Genomic DNA, 25,063 nt, shown 5'->3' with positions numbered 1-25,063 from the left:
TGACAGTGGTGCTGCTCTGTACGTCAACAACGCCAATGATAGATTTTTATTGTCATCGATTGCTTTATGGAACAATTTTTTGATTATTTCTACACCCTTCTCTGCTTTGACATTTACATAGAACATAGAACATACAGTGCAGAAGGAGGCCATTCGGCCCATCGAGTCTGCACCGACCCACTTAAGCCCTCACTTCCACCCTATCCCCGTAACCCAATAACCACTCCTTAACTTTTTGGTCACTCTGGGCAATTTATCATGGCCAACCCACCTAACCTGCTCGTCTTTGGACTGTGGGAGGAAACCGGAGCACCCGGAGGAAACAGACGCAGACACGGGGAGAACGTGCAGACTCCACACAGACAGTGACCCAAGCCGGGAATCGAACCTGCGACCCTTGAGCTGTGAAATAACTGTGCTAGCCACTTGTGCGACCGTGCTGCCCCATTTGATTGAGGGTAGCAAGGGCTTGATGTGATGTGATTGAAGTTGTACTTCTCTGCAAACTACGTCCACTCCCAGCTTGAGAAACAAGTACCATTGTCAGAGACAACGTTTAAAGGTATCCCATGGTGTGCAAAAATGGATTTTGCTGCACTTATGACAGATCTGGCTGTCAAATCATTCAGCGTCATCACCTCGGGATAGTTGGAATAATAATCTATGACCACTAGATAGTCACAACATTTGAAGTAGAATAAATCCATACCCACTTTTATCCATGGATTGGTAATGAGTTCAGTTTCTTCCGTACTTTCTCTGCACTGCACAGGCCGCTGCATTTGGCAGATTGTGCATTCCTGTACATATTGATCAACATTTCTGTTGATTCCAGGCCAATATACAGAATGTCTAGTCCATCTATGTCATTTATCCAAAATACAACTTGATCACGCAGCATTGAATCAGAAGCAGAGGAAAAGTTACAGCACTGCGCTCTTAATTTTAAAGCTGTTATGAAAGAATCTACCGACTCCTCTCTTAACTGCAGCCTTTTTCTGAACATGTAGCGTTCATAGGTCTCATTCACCTGCTTCTTGAAGTGTACATCGAACTTCTGTAGCATTATGTTATCTTTAGTTTTATCCTCATGAGCAGTAAATTCGAAGGAATTATCAAGATCTAACGCTTATGTTCCAGCCAAATTTAATATGAGTGCTATTTTTCTCTGATCGGAAGCATTTTCCCACATGGACTGTTGGTTAAAGAATGTCCAGTTTTGACATAGTTTACCGTTTGACTTGAAGTAATCAGGCTTCTTGAGACTCCACCTTACGATTGGTCTTCTGTGATTTTCAGATCCGTTTCACATCTTGATTGTTTTCTTCAATCTTCTTTATGTCAACTTGTCTAATCTAACTGCTTCTTACTTGTAGAAATAAACTTCTGGTACCATGTGTTGCTAAACTCAGGATGGTTGGGGTAGTGTTCACAAAGACCACAAAATAGCTTTAAATTGAACAAAGCTACAAATTTATTAACACTACGAATTTGGATTCGACACTTATTCCTAAATAATACACAGTTGATTATTAACATGTAATCTACACTCAGCTACAACAAATCTTGGTACTATTATAAACTATGATCTGCTCTTACTCACACTATCTTTCCTTCAGTCTGTCTCCAGCTAACTCCTTCACTTCTCTCCTCCCACAATGCTTAGCATTAATGTCTTATATACTTGTAACTCTAGCTCCCTCTAATGGCTGTTCTAAGACATTTAATTAATCCTTGCATTTCTTAAATTTATGAGACTACCACACAAGTCACTGACTATATATTTCAGAAGAAAATAGATAGATTTCCAGGTACTGAAGGCATCAAGGGTTACGGGAAGAGAGAGGGAGTGTGGCATTGAAATAGAGTATCAGCCATATTGAATGGCAGAGCAGATCCCAAGGGCTGAAAGACCTCCTCCTGCTCATATTTTTCATGTGTGGTAAACACCACTGGTAACACATTGCATGTATTATGGTACTGCCACTGTATTACAGGTACCACAGTAAATCCCAGCCTGCTGGCTCCTCCCAGCCGGCGACGTATAAAAGTGTATGCTCTCCTGCGCTGCTCCCATTCTGGTTCCAGCTGCAGGAGGCACAACATCTTGTGCAATAAAGCCTTGATTGTTTCACCATTCTCGTCTCGTGGTAATTGACGGCACATCAATTTATTGCACAAGATTTTAAAAGATGAAAATCTTAATCAAACGTGATCGCCTGGAGTTGAGCCCTTACGCGGCCAACACCACGTCCACCTTCGAGCACTGGCTAGTCTGCTTTCAAGGCTACCTCAGAGCAGCCACTGAAGAACTCTCAGACCCACAGAAGCTCCACATCCTCTACTCACGGGTGAGCCCTCAAGTTTTTCCCCTCATCTGGGATGCGCCCACCTACACAGAAGTGATAGAACATAGAACATAGGAAATACAGCACAGAACAGGCCCTTCGGCCCACGATGTTGTGCCGAACCTTTGTCCTAGATTAATCATAGATTATCATTGAATTTACAGTGCAGAAGGAGGCCATTCGGCCCTTTGAGTCTGCACCGGCTCTTGGAAAGAGCACCCTACCCAAACTCAACACCTCCACCCAACACCAATGGCAATTTGGACATTAAGGGCAATTTATCATTGGCCAATTCACCTAACCCGCACATCTTTGGACTGTGGGAGGAAACCGGAGCACCCGGAGGAAACCCACGCAGACACGGGGAGGACGTGCAGACTCCGCACAGACAGTGACCCAAGCCGGAATCGACCCTGGGACCCTGGAGCTGTGAAGCAATTGTGCTATCCACAATGCTACCGTGCTGCCCTTGAGAACAAATAAATCTACACTATATCATTTTACCATAATCCATGTACCTATCCAATAGCTGCTTGAAGGTCCCTAATGTTTCCGACTCAACTACTTCCACAGGCAGTGCATTCCATGCCCCCACTACTCTCTGGGTAAAGAACCGACCTCTGATATCCCTCCTATATCTTCCACCTTTCACCTTAAATTTATGTCCCCTTGTAATGGTTTGTTCCACCCGGGGAAAAACTCTCTGACTGTCTACTCTATCTATTCCCCTGATCATCTTATAAACCTCTATCAAGTCACCCCTCATCCTTCTCCGTTCTAATGAGAAAAGGCCTAGCACCCTCAACCTTTCCTCGTAAGACCTACTCTCCATTCCAGGCAACATCCTGGTAAATCTTCTTTGCACCTTTTCCAAAGCTTCCACATCCTTCCTAAAATGAGGCGACCAGAACTGTACACAGTACTCCAAATGTGGCCTTACCAAAGTTTTGTACAGCTGCATCATCACCTCACGGCTCTTAAATTCAATCCCTCTGTTAATGAACACGAGCTCACCATAGGCCTTCTTCACAGCTCTATCCACTTGAGTGGCAACTTTCAAAGATGTATGAACATAGACCCCAAGATCTCTCTGCTCTTCCACATTGCCAAGAACTCTACCGTTAATCCTGTATTCCGCATTCATATTTGTCCTTCCAAAATGGACAACCTCACACTTTTCAGGGTTAAACTCCATCTGCCACTTCTCAGCCCAGCTCTGCATCCTATCTATTTCTCTTTGCAGCCGACAACAGCCCTCCTTACTATCCACAACTCCACCAATCTTCGTATCGTCTGCAAATTTACTGACCCACCCTTCAACTCCCTCATCCAAGTCATTAATGAAAATCACAAACAGCAGAGGACCCAGAACTGATCCCTGCGGTACGCCACTGGTAACTGGGATCCAGGCTGAATATTTGCCATCCACCACCACTCTCTGACTTCTATCGGTTAGCCAGTTCGTTATCCAACTGGCCAAATTTCCCACTATCCCATGCCTCCTTACTTTCTGCATAAGCCTACCATGGGGAACTTTATCAAATGCCTTACTAAAATCCATGTACACTACATCCACTGCTTTACCTTCATCCACATGCTTGGTCACCTCCTCAAAGAATTCAATAAGATTTGTAAGGCAAGACCTACCCCTCACAAATCCGTGCTGACTATCCCTAATCAAGCAGTGTCTTTCCAGATGCTCAGAAATCCTATCCTTCAGTACCCTTTCCATTACTTTGCCTACCACCGAAGTAAGACTAACTGGCCTGTAATTCCCAGGGTTATGCCTATTCCCTTTTTTGAACAGGGGCACGACATTCGCCACTCTCCAATCCCCTGGTACCACCCCGTTGACAGTGAGGACGAAAAGATCATTGCCAACGGCTCTGCAATTTCATCTCTTGCTTCCCATAGAATCCTTGGATATATCCCGTCAGGCCCGGGGGACTTGTCTATCCTCAAGTTTTTCAAAATGCCCAACACATCTTCCTTCCTAACAAGTATTTCCTCGAGCTTACCAATCTGTTTCACACTGTCCTCTCCAACAATATCGCCCCTCTCATTTGTAAATACAGAAGAAAAGTACTCGTTCAAGACCTCTCCTATCTCTTCAGACTCAATACACAATCTCCCGCTACTGTCCTTGATCGGACCTACCCTCACTCTAGTCATTCTCATATTTCTCACATATGCGTAAAAGGCCTTGGGGTTTTCCTTGATCCTACCCGCCAAAGATTGTTCATGCCCTCTCTTAGCTCTCCTAATCCCTTTCTTCAGTTCCCTCCTGGCTATCTTGTATCCCTCCAATGCCCTGTCTGAACCTTGTTTCCTCAGCCTTACATAAGTCACCTTTTTCCTCTTAACAAGACATTCAACCTCTCTTGTCAACCATGGTTCCCTCACTCGACCATCTCTTCCCTGCCTGACAGGGACATACATATCAAGGACACGTAGCACCTGTTCCTTGAACAAGTTCAACATTTCACTTGTGTCCTTCCCTGCCAGCCTATGTTCCCAACTTATGCACTTCAATTCTTGTCTGACAACATCGTATTTACCCTTCCCCCAATTGTAAACCCAATTGATGACGCTACTAAAGGGACACTACACTAAGCCAGTGAATCAAGTGTATACGAGGCACCTACTGGCCACGAGACGGCAACTCCCGGGGGAGACTCTGGACGATTTCTTGTGGGCTCAACAGATTTTCGGTAGGAACTATGACCACCATGCAGTTTCAGCAGTCCAACACACCGAACTACTAATCAGAGACGCTTATGTCACGGGCATTAAGTCTACGTATGTTTGCCAGCGTCTATTGGAAGGGGGTACGCTCGATCTTGCAGGGACTGTGCAGCTTGCTAATTCCCTAGACGTGGCCTCCCGTAATCTGGAAGCCTACACTCCCGACCGCGCGGCACCCTCGTGGGCATCGTGGGCCCCACCAGCTGCCGACTTGAGTACACCGCAAGCCTGTGCCGCGTGGCAGCCAGCCAACTCCGGAGGGCCCAAGTGTTATTTTTGTGGCCAGAGCAAGCATCCCAGGCAGCGCTGCCCGGCGCGGAGCGCAAACTGCAACGGGTGCGGGAAGAACATTTCCGTTTGCCAGGCCCGGTCAGTCGCCACTGTTTCCAGGCCCAGCATTGCTACACCCCTCACGTGCGATCCAGGGGTGCCGCAATCTTCTCCACCACAGGACACATGCTGCCCATGGGTGCCGCCATCTTTGATGCCGCCCACCATGTGCACCCCGTGGGCGCCGCCATCTTCGGCGCCATTTTGGACCGCGCCTCAGGACCCCTGCTCATCTGGCCGTTTGCTACCCTCAGATACCTCCACCCCTACTAATCAGCCCGGACCTCCTAACATCTTCCGCAGCTCGCCTCCATCATCCTTGATCAGTTTCTGCCCCGCAACCTCGTGACCGCTACAACGATGGTAAAGATCAACGGGCAAGAGACGACCTGCCTCTTTGACTCCAGGAGCACAGAGAGTTTCATCCACCCTGCTACAGTAAGGCGCTGCTCCCTCCCGGTACACCCAGAAAATCTCCCTTTCCTCCTGATCCCATTCCGTGCAAATCCGGGGGTACTGTGTCACGACCTGGTCCATTCAGGGCGTAGAGTACAGCAACTTCAGGCTCTACGTCCTCCCCCATCTCTGCGCGGCCCTGTTACTAGGTCTTGATTTTCAATGCCACCTCCAAAGCCTTACTTTGAAATTCGACGGACCCCTGCCCCCCTCACCGTCTGCGGCCTCACGACCCATCAGGCCGATCCACCGTCACTTTTTGCAACCCTCACTCCGGACTGTAAGCCCGTCGCCACTAGGAGCAGGTGGTACAGTGCCCAGGACAGGACCTTCATCAAGTCGGAGGTCCAACGGCTTCTGCAGGAGGGGATCAGTGAGGCCAGCAACAGCCCCTGGAGAGCTCAAGTGGTGGTAGTGAAGACTGGGGAGAAGCACAGGATGGTTATTGACTACAGTCAGATCATCAACTGGTACACGCAGCTCGACGCGTACCCCTTCCCACGCATATCTGACATGGTCAATCAGATTGCGCAGTATCGAGTCTTCTCCACAGTAGACTTGAAGTACGCCTACCACCAGCTCCCCATCCACCTGGAGGACTGCCAATACACTGCGTTCAAAGCAGATGGCCGCCTCTATCATTTCCTTAGAGTTCTCTTCGGCGTCACCAATGGGATCTCGGTCTTCCAGCAAGAGATGGACCGAATGGTTGACCAGTACGGGCTGCGGGCCACCTTCCCGTACCTAGATAATGTCACCATCTGCGGCCACGACCAGCAGGACCATGACGCAAACCTCCGAAAATTCCTCCATACCGCCAAACTCCTTAACCTCACCTACAATAAGGAGAAATGCGTGTTCCGCACCAACTGCTTAGCCATCCTTGGCTACGTAGTGGAAAATGGAGTCCTAGGGCCCGACCCGACCGCATGTGCACCTGGTGAAGGCCTCCCACCCCTTTGAGCGCCTCAGCATTGACTTCAAAAGGCCCCTCCCCTCCACTGACTACAACATGTACTTCCTCAACGCAATTGATGAGTACACTTGGTTCCCTTTCGCCATCCCATGCCCCGACATGACTTGTGCCACGGTCATCAAGGCCCTGCACAGCATCTTCACCCTGTTCGGTTTCCCCACCTACATCCACAGCGATCGGGGATCCTCCTTCATGATTGATCAGCTGCGTCAGTTCCTGCACAGCAAGGGCATCGCCTCGAGCAGGACGACCAGCTACACCCCCCCGGGGAAAGGGGCAGATGGAGAGGGATAACGGGATGCCCCTTCAGTCTAGAAATCTCCCGTCCTCCCGCTGGCAGGAGGTCCTCCCCGACGCGCGCCACTTCACCCGGTCACTCCTGTGCAACGCTACTAATGAGACCCCTCACGAATGTGTGTTTGCCTTCCCGAGGAAGTCCACCTCCGGGGTCTCGCTCCGAACATGGCTGACAGTTCCTGGGCCCGTCCTCCTCCGGAAGCATGTGCGGAGCCATAAATCGGACCCCTTGGTCGAGAAAGTCCACCTCCTCCATGCAAACCCACAGTACGCCTACGTGGCACACCCCGACGGGCGACAGGACACAGTCTCCCTCCGGGACCTGGCGCCCGCTGGGTCCCCACCCACAACCCCCGACCTGATACCACACCGCCCTCCCGGTTGCCTCGTTTACCCCTGCGCCACCCACCCTCCCACCAGCGAACCTCACCGCAGCCCCCACCCCAGCAGAATCCGTCCTCCCACTGGACCCACTAAGGGGTGACGAAGGAGAGGTCAACACGCTCCCGGAGTCGCAGGTGATCAGGTCGGCGCCCACATCACCACCAGGACTGAGGCAATCGCAGCGGAGGGTCAGAACACCCGACAGACTCAATCTGTAATGTTTTCTTCACCCCCCCGCCCAACTTTTTTTAAACAGGGGTTGAATGTGGTAAACACCACTGGTAACACACTCCGTGTATTACGGTACTGCCTCTGTATTACAGGTGCCACAGTAAATCCCAGCCTGCTGGCTCCTCCCAGCAGGCGGTGTATAAAAGTGTCTGCTCTCCTGCGCTGCTCCCATTCTGGTTCCAGCTGCAGGAGGCACAACATCTTGTGCAATAAAGCCTCGATTGTTTCACCATTCTCGTCTCGTGGTAATTGACAGTACATCACCATGTTTCTCTGCTTCGATGTTTCAGTTATGATATCAGGGGCGAAATTCTCCCCCAACGGCGCGATGTCCGCCGACTGGCGCCCAAAACGGCGTCAATCAGACGGGCATCGTGCCGCCCCAAAGGTGCGGAATGCTCCGCATCTTTGGCGGCCGAGCCCCAACATTGAGGGGCTAGGCCGACGCCGGAGGGATTTCCTCCCCGCCAGAAGGCGGAAATGGCGTTTGTTGCCCCGCCAGCTGGCGCGGCCGCTGACAGTTTCCCGTGCATGCGCAGTGGGGAGAGTCACTTCCGTCTCCGCCATGGTGGAGACCGTGGCGAAGGCGGAAGGGAAAGAGTGCCCCCACGGCACAGGGACGCCCGCGGATCGGTGGGCCCTGATCGCGGGCCAGGCCACCGTGGGGGCACCCCCCGGGGTCAGGTTGCCCCGCGCCCCCCCCAGGACCCCGGAGCCCACCCACGCCACCTGGTCCCGCTGGTAAATACCAACTTTAATTTACGCCGGCGGGACAGGCAATTTCTGGGCGGGACTTCGGCCCATCCGGGCCGGAGAATTGAGCGGGGGTTCCCGCCAACCGGCGCGGCCCGATTCCCGCCCCCGCCCAATCTCCGGTACCGGAGACTTCGGCGAGGGCGGGATTCACGGCGGCCAACGGCCATTCTCCGACCCGCTGGGGGGTCGGAGAATGACGCCCCAGATATCCAATGATCTTTTCCTGACCAGTGACCTTTCACAATATATTCCGATTTGCTGTATCCTGTATATTCTGCAAAACCTCTAAGACAGAGATTGAAAGAAGCAGACAACTTTCTATCAGTTTGAGAACAGAATTTGATTTTAAAAAGTGTTAAGTATTAAAGTATTTGCTTCATGATCAGCACAGGAATGCCTTTAATAGGTTGCTATAATGCCACACAACTTGGTGAGTTAAGAAGCCTTGCGAATTGAATTATCGAACTGCAAGCTGAAGAATATCCAAATATTTGAGTTAAGTACCTGCTTCTAGAGCTCCCCAGTTCATGTTGGCACTCTGAATTAAGGAGGGCTGAACAATTATGTTCTTGCCAAGCCATTACAACAGGGCTATGCAAGCACTTAATATATTGCTTAAAATGCTAGGTTAGTGTAATCCCATAATGAGACATTAAACTGAGATGGTGCCAGGTTAGTGGCAGAGTAATCCTCTCATGGAATTTCTGTAAACCCTCAATTAGTCCGTTGTGGCAATTTAACAGCAGAACAATGTCGGCAGTCATTGTTTGATGCGCTTCATTAAATTACGGAGAATTGGAAGCAGGTTTACGAGCCTGTGCAGACACTGATACAGAGGGCACAATCTACTGGCCATGTTGCACTCGAACGGGAGAGTGGCAAGGCTGGTAGATGCTGGGAGACGCTGCCTTTGGGCTCCCCGACAGCCAGTGCACCTCGCCTGATTTACCCAGATCGCGTGAGGGATCGTAATCAGGATCCTGCCCATAATGGGCGGGAACAGGCCTCGCACCTCTAAGTGGGTTTAAAACACGCTTAGACATGCTGACCTGGGATCTATCGGGCTCCCGGCATCTATCGGCCTTCCCAGGGAGATCCCAGCCGGGCGTGATTCAAGACCGGTCCACACAAACATAGATCAGGTGGAATGGCACCCGGGGGGGTCTCCCTGTCCATCGGAGGCAGCTGGGTGATCAGGAACAGGGAAGCATGGCGCACTGGCCCTCCACCTTGATAACGGGCACCATGGTACTGCCAGGCTGGCACCTTGGCTCCATCACCTTGGCACTGCCAAGGTGTCCGGGTGACACTGCAAAGCCAGAGTGAGCACTGTCAGGGTACCAGGTTGGCAGTGCCAGGGTGCCAAGATGACACTGCCAAGGGTCAGGACCTGCGGGGGGTCATACCCAAGAAAAGAGGGTGGAGGGGGGATCTGAAGGGTGTGGGTGTGCAGTGCGGGTATGAAGGGACACCTGGAAGGTTGGGGGGGGGTGAACGGTTGGGGTCCTGGAAGGGGGGTAAATGGACGTTGGAAGGCCTGAAAAGTGGTTGACCTCAACGACCCCATAATGAAGTGTCATCATTTGTCAGGGTGGGGGGTGATGTAGGAGCGGTTTCAAGACCTGTGTTTTGAGTCAGCTACCATGTGGGGTTATTCCCTGTGGCTCAGCTCAGTACCGAGAGGAACAAACACGACAACCTGGACAAAGATGGCTATTTAATCAAGCTTGTTACGTGCACACGGAGAACAGACTGGATATCAGCCAAGACCTGTTCTGCCGAACAAAGACACGAACACAGTGCTTATACAACGTTCAAAAATCAATAGCCCACCCCAATTGGACGCGATCCAATCCCTGAAGCTGCTACTTTTAAACTTATCCAATAGAATCGCAAGCAGCGCCTGATTGATCCCCATCCTGACAGCAGCTTGCGCTGACTGGTTGTGAGAAACAGAACAACAGAACCAGCACCCTGGATTGTTTCACAAACACAAGATGTCAGAAGTCATGTCCTTTTGGTCAAGTTAGCTATCCTAAATCCCATTTGATTACTGATTACTGCTATGTCCTAAAAATACATGTTTAATGGTTAATAATGATTACTCAGTCCTATAATTCATCTCAATCTTCAATAAAATAACTTATGTAAGACTACTCTAGTGGCATGCTAACGATTCAGTTTTAAGAGGTATCATCGCTGAACCCCTCCTTCAGGGGGGGCGTTGTGTCCATGTGTGTGGGGGGTTACAATGCTCATGGATGGTGTGTGTGCGGGATGCTCAAGCTCACAGAGAGCGAGACACTATTTCAAAATGGCAGTCCAATCTCTGAGGAGCCGGCCTGTTTAGCGAGGTCAGCTCTCCAGTGATGAAAATAATTCTAATTCTGGACTTGACTGGGAAGAAACTCCCCAGGTTCCACAAAAGGTGACTAAGTGTGGTTTGATAGCGATGGGGAGCTCACCATCAGAGCTGCGGAGAAGCTCTCTGCAAAGCCCGCCACAAATGACACTTAGAGGGCGATTTAATGGAAATATTTCCAACTGTCGTGGTGAGCGGGAACCAGTGTGAGCTTACCGATTGTATTTGCTGGAGTTCAGAAGTATGAGGGGGGACCTCGTAGAAACCTATAAAATTCTAACAGGACTAAACAGGGCAGATGCAAGAAGGATGCTCCTGATGGAGGGGGTGTCCAGAACCAGGGGTCACAGTTTGAGTATACGAGGTAGACCATTTAGGACAGAATGAGGAGAAATTTCTCCACCCAGAGAGTGGTGAGCCTGTGGACTTCATTACCATTGGAAGTAGTTCAGGCCAAAACATTGTGGGCTGGATTCTCCATTTCTGAGTGTTAATGCCAGAGCAGGAGTCATGGACTGCCACGACAGCAAAACTGGTACCTGGACCGATTCAGCAACCGTTGAGGGGCTAGCACCGGCGCCGCGTGGAATACAATTAATTCCAATGAGAAACGGTGCAGGTTTCAGCGGATCCATGATTAACACTCACGAGGCTGACTATTGCTCCCCACACACACCATCCCAGCCAACAAGCTGGGCACTGGTTGGGCTGGAGCACGCCCATTCTGCTGATGGGTCGGCTGGGACCAGAGGGCACCTAAGGGGGTGGCCTGGGCTGACACCCATACAAGACATGGCCCTAGGTTCACATTGGGCAGTCAGTAGCGTGCGCAGCTGCATGGCTGCTTTTCAGACTGTGATAATGGTGGCCCGCGCCTGATCACCCCGATCCCACAGCCCATGTCCTGGCTAACCCCCTGGCAGAAGTCCCCCGGCCAATGGCACAACTGTCAGCAAACTATGGCGATGTTGGACACTTTCAGTACCCCCTCCCACTCCCTCAGCACCACAGTGATTTTTAAAAGCACAAGTGAGCCTCGCCACTGGGAACATCCACTCGTGGAGGCGGAGAATCGCGGAGGTCCCAGAGAATACCCAGTCAGGCCCACTAATGATACGGGGTTTACTGTACATGCGGAGAATCCCGACTATGTTTTCAAGAAACAGTTAGATATAGCACTTGGAGCAAAGGGGATAAAAGGATATGGGGGGAAAGCAGGATTAGTCTATTGAGTTGGATGATCAGCCATAATCATAATGAATGGAGGAGTAGGCTCGAAGGACCGAGTGGCCTCCTCCTGCTCCTATTTTTCTACGTTTCTATGTTTATTGCTTCTGAAGCAAGGTGCTGAAGTAGGAAACTAGACCAATCTTTTATTTAACACTGGATTTGCTTGCAGAGTGCAACATAACTCGAGTCTGATTCCTACCTAACCAAACACCGGGCTGGATTGCAAACTGCAGAACACTTCCATGTCATCATTTGCAAAGTGTGAACAAGTACTCTCAGTTTTCATGGACTCATGAAAATAGAAATGATGATAAGAGGGGATGAAGAATGTTTTGACTTTGAGTTTGAAATCGTGGTGTTTTGGGAGGAATTTTCCACTTTTGTAACTAAGTGCTGTGGCTGGCGGGTTCCGCGGCGTGTTTCCCGCTGGGTGGCATGACATCAAATTGCATCCAATGTTATGCTTGGAAGCTAATTAATTATGAACAGATGAGTATCTCTCCAAGTTACATGAGGGGGGGGTTGGGTCGGGAACCGATTTGCGTGCCACGCCATCACTTTGTGAGGTCATAGGCCCGACTGCCATATCTAAACACAACCTGAACATACTTCAGCCCAGCTTTGTGAAGAAGGTGTCTCCAGATGGCTGCATCAAATAAGAAGTCTTCCCCAAAGATAAGGAATTGCTCCTTGGAGGCCCTCATCAATGGAGTCCTCTGTGCCAGGAAGCCCACCTCGAGAATGAACCTTCATCTTCATGTCTCATGATTTACTCCAGTGCCCTCTTATTATGAGGGTGAGCCATATTCCCACGCAGTGCTTGGTGCCTTTGTGAGCCTCTCACTCATGTGATGTGTAGCTGACTCAAGATATTTTCTGTATGCTTGTGTTATGGCAGCGAGATGTGTCAAACGTTTTACTGAAAGTGTCTGAAAAATGAATTAATAACTACAGTCTTCACAAGACTTCATTAGGATTCCTTACTAGCCTTGGAGGAGTAGCTGTTAATGTCTCTCCTCGTGAGAAGGTTGTCTTCATTGGTACTGTCAAAGCACAAAACATGCAGCCATGATGGTCTCTCCAACCATGCTTGTACCTAAATGTCCGCAAAATGTTTGTCTAAAGGTGATGGCGACTACATCGTATCTTGGGGTAATGGTCACTTTGCAGATCACAAACATGCAGGGTTTGCAGCCGAGCTTTCCAAAGAATGAGGGCTGAGTGAATCATGAGGGATGAAGGTACAAGTCTGACTACTAAACATGCTCTCACTGAAACTGATTGGAAAGGTCTTTCTATGCACTGACGTCACACTAAGGGACAGAAGTAATGCGGCTGTGTCCCATTGCCTGCCCCTTAATCATCCTGGAATTTGTGTGGCTAATAGTGCAGCACAGACATGTTTTCAATGTCATGCTTCTTCAGATGGCATCTGTAGAAGTTCTGGGTTCTGAAAGACTGGCAACTAATGATTTGTAACAAACAATACTTCATTAACTATCTGAGCAGCTACTCCATGCTTGTATTCTGTCCACACTCCGGGGAGAACTCCCATGCTCCGTCACATGACGTCTTGATTGCCAGGGTCATCACATTATCACGTGACCACTCGGCCTACATGGAAGCAAACCATCATCTCCCTCCTCAGGTCCCTGATTTTCCTGCGTCTTGTCGTCCGAGGAGTTCTTAACCTCCTTCAAGTCTCCCTCTGGCAATGAATCCCCCTTTTTGAAGAGCTACGTTGAGAAGGGTGCAACAGACCATGACGTTGCGTGAAACCCTCTGTGGAGAGTACTTCAGAGACCCACCTGAGCAATCCAAACATCGCAAGTGCACCTTTAGAATGCCAATGGCCAGCTTGGTGATAGATTGTGTGGTTTTTAGCGTCGCTTTGTATCTCTCCTTCACGTGACTCAGAGTTCAATGCATGAGAACATGAGCCATTCTTTAAGCAGGTTGTCCTTCTCCCCAAGCAGCCACCTATGTATTCTCTGAGGCCCTTTGAATATGTAAAGCACCTGCGAGTGACTCAGTCATGGGAACTCCCAGCATACCCGGTGTTGTATTCTCTATTCTGCTTTATCTGGATGGCTCGGATGAGTAGTATTGAATAAAGAACACAAAGCTTTGTTAATGAACAAAACCATGAATATATTACACTACAAACTAAGATTCATTCACATTTCTAAAGTAGAAGATTATTGTATAAAACTATGTTATCTCTAACTTACAGAACTCTCAAGTATACAACTGCTCTCTATGCCCGACACTCTTCCAGCTCTCTCCCTACTCTTAACTCCTAATCATCTCATCATTTTCTAATCCCAGAACCCCCTAGTCACATGATATTTATATGATGGTTCTGTGGTTCCCTCTAGTGGTGAGAAGCATTATCATTAACTTGTTAACTCTTTACATCCCAGTCAATATACATATCATTACACAAACATGCATGATGTGTTTTTGATAATCACACACCAATGTTTAGGGAGTGGAACCATTTCCTGTTGATGAAGATCAGAGGCTGGGGCCAATGAGCTCTCAAAGCCACATATGTGCAATCGAATGCACCCTGTACTCTAGGGTAGCCTGAGATAGCGTAAACTCCAGAAATCTAGCAGCCTGGCTACTTTAATCGAGTGTCAACTTCACAGAATGAGGAACATTGCAGTTGAGGGCACCTGACACCTCCTTGATACAGTTATGCGTTGAGGACTGTGGATCCATCGAATGATCTGCAGGCAAACAAATTGAGCATCAGGGGCAGTGGCAGGGGATGTCCTCCCAGCCCTTGGGGTGTTAGATCCTCCCATGGAATGGAGCAGATGTGATCCACTCTTGACAAGCACAGATGTGCGCGGCAGTGTCTGTCACTCATCTCCAGACAGGAAAGTCTTCTTCGGCCGATCCTTAGCTGTGTGAGTCACCTCTGTGGAATGGGTCTAACCCTCTTATCCTCTGAGACTTGCTAGGGCTCTCCTGGCCCACGGACCTGTGGTCAGGCCTCTTATCAACAGTAGGCTAGGCCAGGCCCTTCTCCTCCTCCTCAATTGAATCAATGCCATCAAAAAGGCAGCACAGAGTGCAGCCTCAACTCTTTAATCCTCCTTCTCCCTTCGGACTGATCGACGCAAGAGATTAATGGGTACTGGGAAAATATAGTAAACCTCCCACTTGCAGACAGAAGGCCAGTGTCAAGCCCCAGAGCTTGTGCCTGCACTACTGGCTTTTTGATGATGCAGCCTCGCAGCTGAAGGCACAACTCACATATTGAGGTGACCATGATGTCAACCCTGATACTTTAAATCCCAATGCCACCGAACGTGGGAGAGATTTGGACACATTGATGAGAAGTGAAACCTTACCAAAGGCACGCTTGCAATGTTTGATCTGTTGTGCCGATCAGCCTTAACGTGCACTTCAGCATTGATAGGATGCCTTTGACCTGTGATCCATGCCAATTGGATAAAGCACATTAGAGATTTTCACTGATGATCTGGCATATTATGCAGCAGCTGTGCTTCCTTTATTTCCATTCTCACATACCTCTGTTACAGCTCAAATGGACTGGCTGTAATATGAAGTCAAAGACCCCTGCAGTAACTTGTCAAAGAACAGCAAAAAGCACTGGCTCCTAATGAAACCTTCTCAAAGAAATCTTCCTCTTTTCTATGAGATCTGAGCATAGTTCATTGTTGAAACTCCGGACAATTTGAGGGTACCTCCTGAAGGGTCTCCTGGGCCCAGCCCTATGTTTCCCCCACACTGACTCACACCTCTAATGCCCAGGTTCTTTTTCCAGTTTGGATTTCGAACTGTGCAACAACCTCGAGCTTGAAAAATGACATTATTTTTTATTTTGAGACCAGTTTTGATCCACCTACTGTGACTATTCAGGTCCCGCCGAACTTCCTGCAACCCGGCGGTGTGCAGGTGGAGCTCCTTCCCGCTACCCTCCAGCCTCTCCCCAGTAATCCTGGATCCCAGGGTCATTGTGGTCGACATTCCAGCCCTCCCACCTGAACCCATAATTGGTAATGACCCAATGCCCAATGTGGACCTCACCCCTCCCATCTTGTGGTTGTGTGCATGATCACACAAACAGGAGGCCCTCTCCCCCAGGAGAGTTTGCAATACCCCCTTTGTATTATGTGTTCCCCGTTTAAAGGCTGCAGATGCTTCCCCTAACCTTTATCATCCGATCTGGAGCCCAGTACCAAACCAGACAAGACCATGGCCAATGGCAGTAAGACCATGCACTGCATTCCAAGCTCTGCCTTATCCCAATGGCCCTTTCCCTTCAATGGAATAGGATTATGATGTGCATACAATCCTGTAGAATATGCTGCGCAAAGCCCCCAGAAATGCTTCAACCTGTCACCTTGACTATGAGGTACACTCAGTCCCAGGACTGCCTTCAACCTATCAGCTTGGCCCCAGACCAGTGCTATGACCGTCTTTCCATGAGTTCACCCATTCCTGCTTTACCGTGGACAACACAAAATCTCTGCCCTTGCCAGGTAGCTGTGCAAACCATTCCCCTCCCCCCACCTCCACACGTCTCCTTGCAACCCATCCTCATGCGCCTCATGAACTTAACCCATCTCATATTGTGGAGTCTATGCGCCAGGCCCGCCCATTCATACAGTTTGGTTCCCATCCCACCAACGTTCTGTGGTCTGCATTCCAGTCTTTCATGTCGGGCTGCAGCTTCCTAACACTGGGTCTCCCCTCTGCCTACCATCATCTCCTCATCCACTCCCTCAAGACTATTTTACTCCATGTCTCCAGCTTCCTCCCATCCCACACTCTGCCCACCCCTCCCACACCCAACCACACCATTGTCCATTATTCCGCATGTCTCTGTCTTCTTTCCCCACTCCCCTGTGTCGCAATCATAGAATTGTAGAATCCTTACAGTGCAGAAGGAGGCCATTCGGCCCATTGAGTCTGCACCAACCCTTCGAATCAGCACTTTACCCATGCCCATTCCCCCATCCCCGTAACCCCATAACCTTAAATGCACATCCCTGGACACTAGGGGGCAATTTATCATGGCCAATCCACTTAACTCGCACATCTTTGGACAGTGGGAGGAAACCGGAACACCAGGAGGAAACACACGCAGACACGGGGAGAATATACAAACTGCACACAAACAGTGACCCAAGGCCAGAGTTGAACCTGGGCCTCTGGCGCTGTGCTGCTGTGCCGCCAAATGCTTGGCTGTCTCGTCTGCGGCCCTGCCTGAAAACTAGAGAAGACACTCTCCCATAGAATGGAGGAGTGAAGTGAGCAGTGCAACCCTGCGCCTCTCACTGGTGTAGTATCTCAATGACATTGGTGAGAATCCAGAGTGGTGCTGTTTCACGTAGGCTTTGAACTTTGCACTCACCTCAAAGTCATGAGCGAAATATGAGGGCCCCCCAGCTGCGCAACACTTATATCCAAACGTGATTCTAATTTCCCATTGACATGATGGGAGGGTCTACGTGATTCCGGTGAGTAACAATGGGCATTCACGACATGGTAATCCTGGCAAATGGCGCTCCCGTCATAGATCAGTGGTAAACCGGATTGGCCATCAGCGCACCATGAAAGTGGTGAGGGGGAAATTCAAATCACCTTTCCCACCTATGGGAATCCGATTTTTGTCTTCTCCCCAAATGTTCCGGTGCCACTCACCTTGAAGCCAACCGCAGGCAGGAAAGGAAAGTTCGTCCTCGAATTTCAGGAAACAATTCAGAGTTCATTCCTCATTTTGTGGATCGGATATTTCTGGTCAACGAAGTCCAATTTGTATTGCTGGGAGACATTCCCACACTCCCAGATTCTAAAAGTTGCATGTTTACTTCACAATCCACACTCCATCAGAGGGGTTCAGTAACCTGTCAGTCGGCAACTCATTGAACAAGATGGCGTGCTCCATTGTATTCAAATACGATTTGCCGATGCAGAATGATTTAGTGCCCTCAGATGTTTTACTCCATTAAAGGTGCTATATAAATGAAAATAGTTGTTGCTCTCCCAGGAATCCTTGTAACGTAGATGGGTCGAGGCGAATGATTTAGCTTAATTGCTTGTTCTTGCTTATTCTGCAGTCAAGCAATTGCCACTCATAATGATCGAACTTAACTTTTGTCGCCTCGACCCATCTACGTTACAAGGATTCCTGGTAGAGCAACAACAATTTTCATTTATATAGCACCATGGAGTAAAACATCTGAGGGCACTACAGGTATGTTATTAGGCAAGTTTTGAACTGTTGTAAATGAGGAAATATCAGGGCAAGTGACCAAAAGCTGTGGCCTATGGTAGGGTTTGCGGAATATCTTGAGGGAGAAAGGAGAGAGAGGGAGGGAGGCACCTTCCCAATTGTTGACCCGGGTGATTTCTCCCTTGGTACTAATCACATCTTTTAATAATATCTCTTTCTCCACTTGCTTTGAAATATTGTTTCAAAAGTTTGGATTCCAAATTATTCTGGGTGCTTACAAATCTCTATCTTATGGGTTCCAGAACAATCCACATATTTGCAGAATGAATGCCCTTCTGGGGTGAGTCCGAGGGTTTGCATGAGTGCCTCAAATCAACTCCGTGCCGGGCCGTACACGTGTCACCCGAATCGCTACCCCCGATGCAATCTAAATCTTGCCCTTGCTGGGCGAGATGCAGATCTGAAAAACAACCATGCCTGGCAGGCCTCGCCAAGGCACCGTTTCTTACTAGTCCACATAAACGTGGGCCGGGAGTAACAACATCTTGGGGTGGGGGGGTTCCCAGGCCTTTAGGGACCCCTTGGTGGTCAAGGTTAGGGCAGGGTGGTATTCTGGCACTCCCACTGCCACCCAGGAAGCTTTGCACTGCAAGCCTGGCACCCTGGCAGTGTCACCATGTTGCACGGACAGAGTTCCAGGGGCACTGCTAGGGTGCCAGGCTAGCAGTACCAAGGCGCTCAGGGACCAGGTTGGCACTGCCAGGGATTGGGCCCAGGGAGCATTGCCATTTGGAGGGGGGTGGCAGGAGGGAGGAGGGAGGTTCCAGGGGCGTAGAGAAGGTAGGCGAGGTGGGGTTTGATAAAGCGGGGAGGGGCCTGGATAGGTGTATAGATCTGGGTTGCCAATCAAAATGGCCCCGCGATCTGTGGAAAGACGTTCCCACTGACGAGATCAGCTCGCCAGCAAGAAATCACTCTAAGTGCGGCCTCGGCAGAGAGGAATTCCCTAAAGCTCAAACAAATGGCAAAGTGCAGCTTGAGTAGTCGGGTGTTTCTCAACACTGCAGCCATCTAGAAGCACCCCGTCAAATTCGTATGAGAGCGGATTTTGTTTCAACTCCGCTGAATCGCGCCAATAGTTCTAGATCCCAATGACCATTGCCTTCCACTCTTTCTGCTTTCCAATTTCAGGACTTTAACTCTGCAAGTTTCTAGCTTTCAGGTCTGGTGTGAATTGCTTGTGTTAATTTTCATTTCATGTGTTAATTCTTACGTTTTGTATTTTGGATGTTTTCACTGCAAAAGCCTTTATTTACTGACCTGTTTCATGTTTTTCTTCTTCCTCCGCCACATCCTGCTCCTCCACAGTTGAAGGTTAATTGCTCTCCCTTCCAAATCTACTTTAAAAGAGCCACAACTTGCCCTCCATCTGGTGGTAATCGTTCTTTCCTAACTGCTACTCAGAGCTGTCTTGGTGTCAGGAGCATGTCTAAATTATTTACCTGCTTTTTGCATCTCTTTCTTTTACTCTCTAATATCTTTAGTCCACCAACATTTCTATGGGCAGAGCGAGCTAAACCAAATATGGCCTGTTGGTAGTCCTGATGATAAAAAATTTTCAGTGGAAATAATCTGAAGATGGGTCTTGAAGATTTCAAGTGAAGGGGCTGTGACTATCCCCTTTGGAAACTTGTTCCATGGTGGGATTATTTTATTCAAGAATGCTTCGGATAGATTCTCAGATCAATGAATTGTTGGAAGTTAAACTGGACATCACAACCAAATACCCTGGGCTGGCTTCTCCGGTCCTCGACGGCGAATTCGCGTTTGGCGACTGGGCAGAGTATCCATTTTGACGGCAATATCGTGGTGGTGCCGGTCTTCGTATTCTCCGCCCCCTGAAAAGAGGCGTACTCTAGGATACGCCGCGCCAAGTATCCACGGCCTCAGGCCATTGCCTGAGGCCAGCCCCGTGATGCACCGTCCCCGACTGCGCGAGTTCCCGAAGGCGTGGGTTACGTGTGCTCACACCGTTCCAGGAACCTTGCGTGGCGGCTACAAACTCAGTCCGGCACCGCCACAGTCGGGGGGGTCAATCCGCGGGCAGGGGGGCTTCATTCGGGGCTGGGGGCACTGTGGGCGGGTGGTCCAGTGCGCACGAGTGGCCGAAGGGGGCACTATTGCGGTCGTGGTCCGCGGGCTGAGTCCGCCATGAAGTGCGCGGCCACGGACCCGGAAATGTTTAGGGCCGTAGTGGCAGCTGGAGATTTGAGAGGTAGGCTGCCTCCCTGCTAGCCCCCAGCAAAATGTGGAATCAGTGGCTGTTTTGTGGCAGTTTTCCTGCAGGCGTGGGGACTTAGTCTCCCAAACAGAGAATCCAGCCCTCTTGTATTCACCATTTTTCTCCTCGCCTTTATTTTGATTCTGTTACTCCTCATTTCATCCTTATTTTTCCATTGAATTCCTGCAGTGCAGAAGGAGGACATTCAGCCCATCGAGTCTGCACCGGCCCTTTGAAAGAGCACCCACCTAGGCCCACACCCCCGCCCTATCCCCAGGACCGTAGCAAATACAGATCCTTGGACTTTGAGGGACAATTTATCATGGCCACTCCACCTAACCCTGCACATCCTTGAACTGTGAGAGGGAAACCGGAGCATCCGGTGGAAGCATGGTGAGAAAGGGCAAACTTCACACAATTACCCAAGGCCGGAATTGAACCCGAGTCCCTGCCACTATGAGGCGGTAGTGCTAAATGTTGTGCCATCGTCTATTTCTGTCCATTTTCACCACTTTGGTGCAAACCTAAAACCTGTCATGATATGCAGACATGCAGATAATGATATACAGACAGGCACAGACAGGCAGCTAATGAACACAGAGAACAGGACATGACCAATGAGCAGGCAGGACACTCAGGAGTGGTATCTCACTATAAAAGGCACGAGGCACTCACACTCCGCCTCTTTCCACTGATGAACATCTACAGAGTGAGTCAGGGTGTATTTACAGTATCACACCTCCAGCACGTGGCTAAGAGCTAGTCTGGTTCAGTCAGACAGAGTAACCACACTTAGGTTAGCAGAGAGTCGAACTGATAGAGAACTGTGCTAACTGTGCTACTGGTTCAATAAATCAGATTGAACTAACTTCAAGGTCTGGAGTATCTTTTGGTTAAAGCTGCATCCAGTTGCAGCCTGTGTTATTCCAGAGTACATAACACAACAAATCCTATTTGTCACAAATCCCTGATTCATTCTTTTCTTCTCCCTGGTGTTCTGAACACTCGCCTGCTTTTATTCTCCATGGTCAGTATTTATATTCACTCCTGTTTTCCTGACAAGGTATATTCTGACCTTATTCAGCTAGTTAGCTATTTCTCCTTATATACTATATACTGGCGTTATATACCATAGTTTATATACTATAGATAATATAGAATCATGGAATTCCTACAGTGCAAAAGGAGGCCATTTGGCCCATCGACTCTGCACCGGCCTTCTGAAAGAGCACCCTACCTATTCCCACTGCCCAACCTTATCCCTGTAACCCCACCTAACCTGCACATTTTTTGACACTGAAGGGAAATTTTAGCGTGGCCAATTTACTTAAGCAGCTTTGCACTGTGAGAAGAAAGTGGAGCACCCAGAGAAAACACATGCAGACATGGGGAGTCACGGGAAATACCTGCAAATTCCACACAGAGAGTCACTTGCAATTGTACCTGGGTTCCTGCCACTGAGAGACGGCAATGCTAACCACTGTGCCACTTTGTCACCCTATATTATAGTACATATGCTATGCCCTGACCTTATATAGTATGATGTGGAGATGCCGGCGTTGGACTGGGTGAGCACAGTAAGAAGTCTTACAACACCAGGTTAAAGTCCAACAGGTTTGTTTCGATGTCACTAGCTTTCGGAGCGCTGCTCCTTGCTCATTCACCTGAGAAAGGAGCAGCGCTCCGAACGTTAGTGACATCGAAACAAACCTGTTGGACATATATAGTATAGTATATCAATTCCAACACTAATGGACCGGAAGTCGCAACACAGGTGAAATTAGATGTTTTATTTTAAATACCTCAGGTCCTTGGCTGAGCCCAGTAAACTGTAGTCACCGGGTTTGTAAATGTAACACAAATAATCTTTTATTACATAATGAAACTGGCAGAAAATGTAACTAAGTATCTGACATGCCTTCCCCAACAACCCCCCCCCCCCCCCCCCCCCCACCCACGCTTTCTAACTATGCCCTTCTCTACACACACACAAGAAAACAACACAGGGGGAAAGAGTGACTTTGAGGTACAGAAATATTAACAAAAATAAAACGAAGGAGGTTGAGGGGCGACCTGATAGAGGTATACAAAATTATGAGGGGCATAGACAGAGTGGATAGTCAGAGGCTTTTCCCCAGGGTAGAGGGGTCAATTACTAGGGGGCATAGGTTTAAGGTGAGAGGGGCAAAGTTTAGAGTAGATGTACGAGGCAAGTTTTTTACGCAGAGGGTAGTGGGTGCCTGGAACTCACTACCGGAGGAGGTAGTGGAGGCAGGGACGATAGGGACATTTAAGGGGCATCTTGACAAATATATGAATAGGATGGGAATAGAAGGATACGGACCCAGGAAGTGTAGAAGATTGTAGTTTAGTCGGGCAGTATGGTCGGCACGGGCTTGGAGGGCCGAAGGGCCTGTTCCTGTGCTGTACATTTCTTTGTTCTTTGTTCTTTGTTCTTTGATAAAGGATCTTTGATGCTTCCACCTGGATGGCTTCTAGTTAACGCCGTTCTAGAGTTCAAACTTTCATTCCGGTACTTCTTCCTTTTAGCCTTGAGATGCTTTTTCTCCTGCAAGGTTATCTATTTTCTCTGCAGATTCAGGTTTATTTCAAGTTTACAGCAAAGTTGCGGTAGGCATTCACTGGTTTTAGAACAATAAAATAGTTATTTTCTTAAACTGCGAGGGAGAGAGAGAGAGGGGCTGTCCCGTTCACTTCCAAGGTTTAAACACTTCTGCAAACTCTTTTAGAAAGCATCACACTGGTACCAACCATTGACTGTTGTCAGGCAGAATACTGCCTCTGGCCAACCCGCAGCTTGTCAGCCAACCAATGGAAATGACTCCCTCCAAAGCTGCTGCTTACTCAGCGCCGACGAGTCTGTTTCTTCTCTCCAAAATACAAAACCCAGGAACACACTGTCCTGACAAGCAGGCTTTTTCAATTCATGTCCTCTGCTTAAAGGCACATTCCTAATATACTGGCGTTATATACCATCGTTTATATACTATATACTGACCTTATATAATATAGAATCATGGAATTCCTACAGTGCAGAAGGAGGCCACTTGGCCCAAAAATAATAAAAGAAAAGAAAATGGGAATAAAGGAAATAAACAGGAAGGACTCTTACAGTACTGACCTTATTCAACTGGTGAGCTATTTCTCCTTCTCTATCTCACACCTAGTCTTCTGATCAACAAGCCTTGCATCGATGAATCAATGACTGCAAGTGAAGAACACACAGGTCTGAATCTCTAAATATACCTGCCTCTCCTTCAGCCTTCATCTGTTTATGCCACATTCACTATTGTTCTGTCTGAACTCCTCTGTGGTGAGGACTTGCAAATGAACCATTGCTCTCAATTCCATTTTCTTTTCCCACTCAGCTTTACAGAAGACTCACAGTCCCTCCACTGGCTAGTTGGTAATAACTTGCATTAATTTAGCATTCCTTTAATCAGTAATGCCTGCCTCGTCAGCCAAGGGGATGTGTTCAAGCGGGTAACCATTTAACTTAGAGGCGAGGGTGCAGCCAAGTATGCCAAGCTGATACTTACACTGATAGCATTTTTCATTGGAACTAAAAGCTGTCCAAGAATATACTTTAAACGTGGGTGGTAATGTATTTTGTGAACAAGTCAGCCAACCTCCATAACAAAGTAACAAGGTAGAATCAACTCAATCTAAATCTGTTTATCACTTTATCATGAAGGTTGTCAGTTATATGTTCAACCATGCAGTGCTTAAACAGCATGTTGGAACTCAGGGATGTCAGAATCAATTAACCCACTAATGGGTTGAATCTCATGATCTGAAGTGATTTAAAGAGGTGATCACCATGTGACCAACTGTGCCCCAGGCATCACCGCAATCAGCCAGTACAACACAGGAACATGTGGCCCCCCTGCCAACCCATCCGGTTGACAGGGCTCTGCTGGATGCCACCACGTTCACACAAGGAAATGTCCCCGGCAGTGGGACAGAATTGGAAAGCTATCCCGTCTCAGCCCCATGCCCCACCCACCCCCACTATTTTATTACCCTCTTCCTGACCGCCGCTCTCACCGTCCGAGGGCTTGTAAAATTCAGCCCTCCATCATCAATAAACTAATAAATTTGCCTCGTGCTCTCTCTTGTATTATTCAACCTTGCTGATGTCTCCAACCTTGACAGAGGCTCCTCAAGTTGAAAAAAGTGGTTTCTGTGTTACTGCACTGATATAATTCTGTCGAGGTTTGACAGGGGGAAATGCTGACAGGTTGTTTTCGAAGGCAGCGGAAAGTAGAACATGGAGGTGGGGGTGGGGGATGGCGGTGGGGGCACAAACTCAGGATAAGGGACGATCGTTTAAGACTGAGGCGAGATTTGTTTTCACTCAGCAGCTTGTGCACCTTTGGCATTCTCTCCCCGAGAAGATTGTGGAATCTGCATCATTGAATACATTTAA

The 25,063-nt window shown here is 48.7% G+C and overlaps 1 long non-coding RNA gene across 1 annotated transcript in view; it reads right to left on the bottom strand.

Moving 5' to 3' along the window:
- LOC140398811 (uncharacterized) overlaps positions 1–23,824 on the bottom strand; it is a 62,071-nt gene extending 38,247 nt beyond the window's left edge. Inside the window, exon 1 of the long non-coding RNA XR_011937562.1 lies at positions 23,756–23,824. This is a non-coding gene — a long non-coding RNA (uncharacterized lncRNA). The remainder of the gene's footprint in view (positions 1–23,755) is intronic.
- Between the last annotated feature and the right edge of the window lie 1,239 nt (positions 23,825–25,063).

This window comes from Scyliorhinus torazame, chromosome 22 (genome assembly GCF_047496885.1).
Source record: "Scyliorhinus torazame isolate Kashiwa2021f chromosome 22, sScyTor2.1, whole genome shotgun sequence".
NCBI classification, from domain to species: domain Eukaryota; kingdom Metazoa; phylum Chordata; class Chondrichthyes; order Carcharhiniformes; family Scyliorhinidae; genus Scyliorhinus; species Scyliorhinus torazame.
Note: the sequence above shows the minus strand (reverse complement) of the source record. Positions and strands in the feature narration are given on the sequence as shown.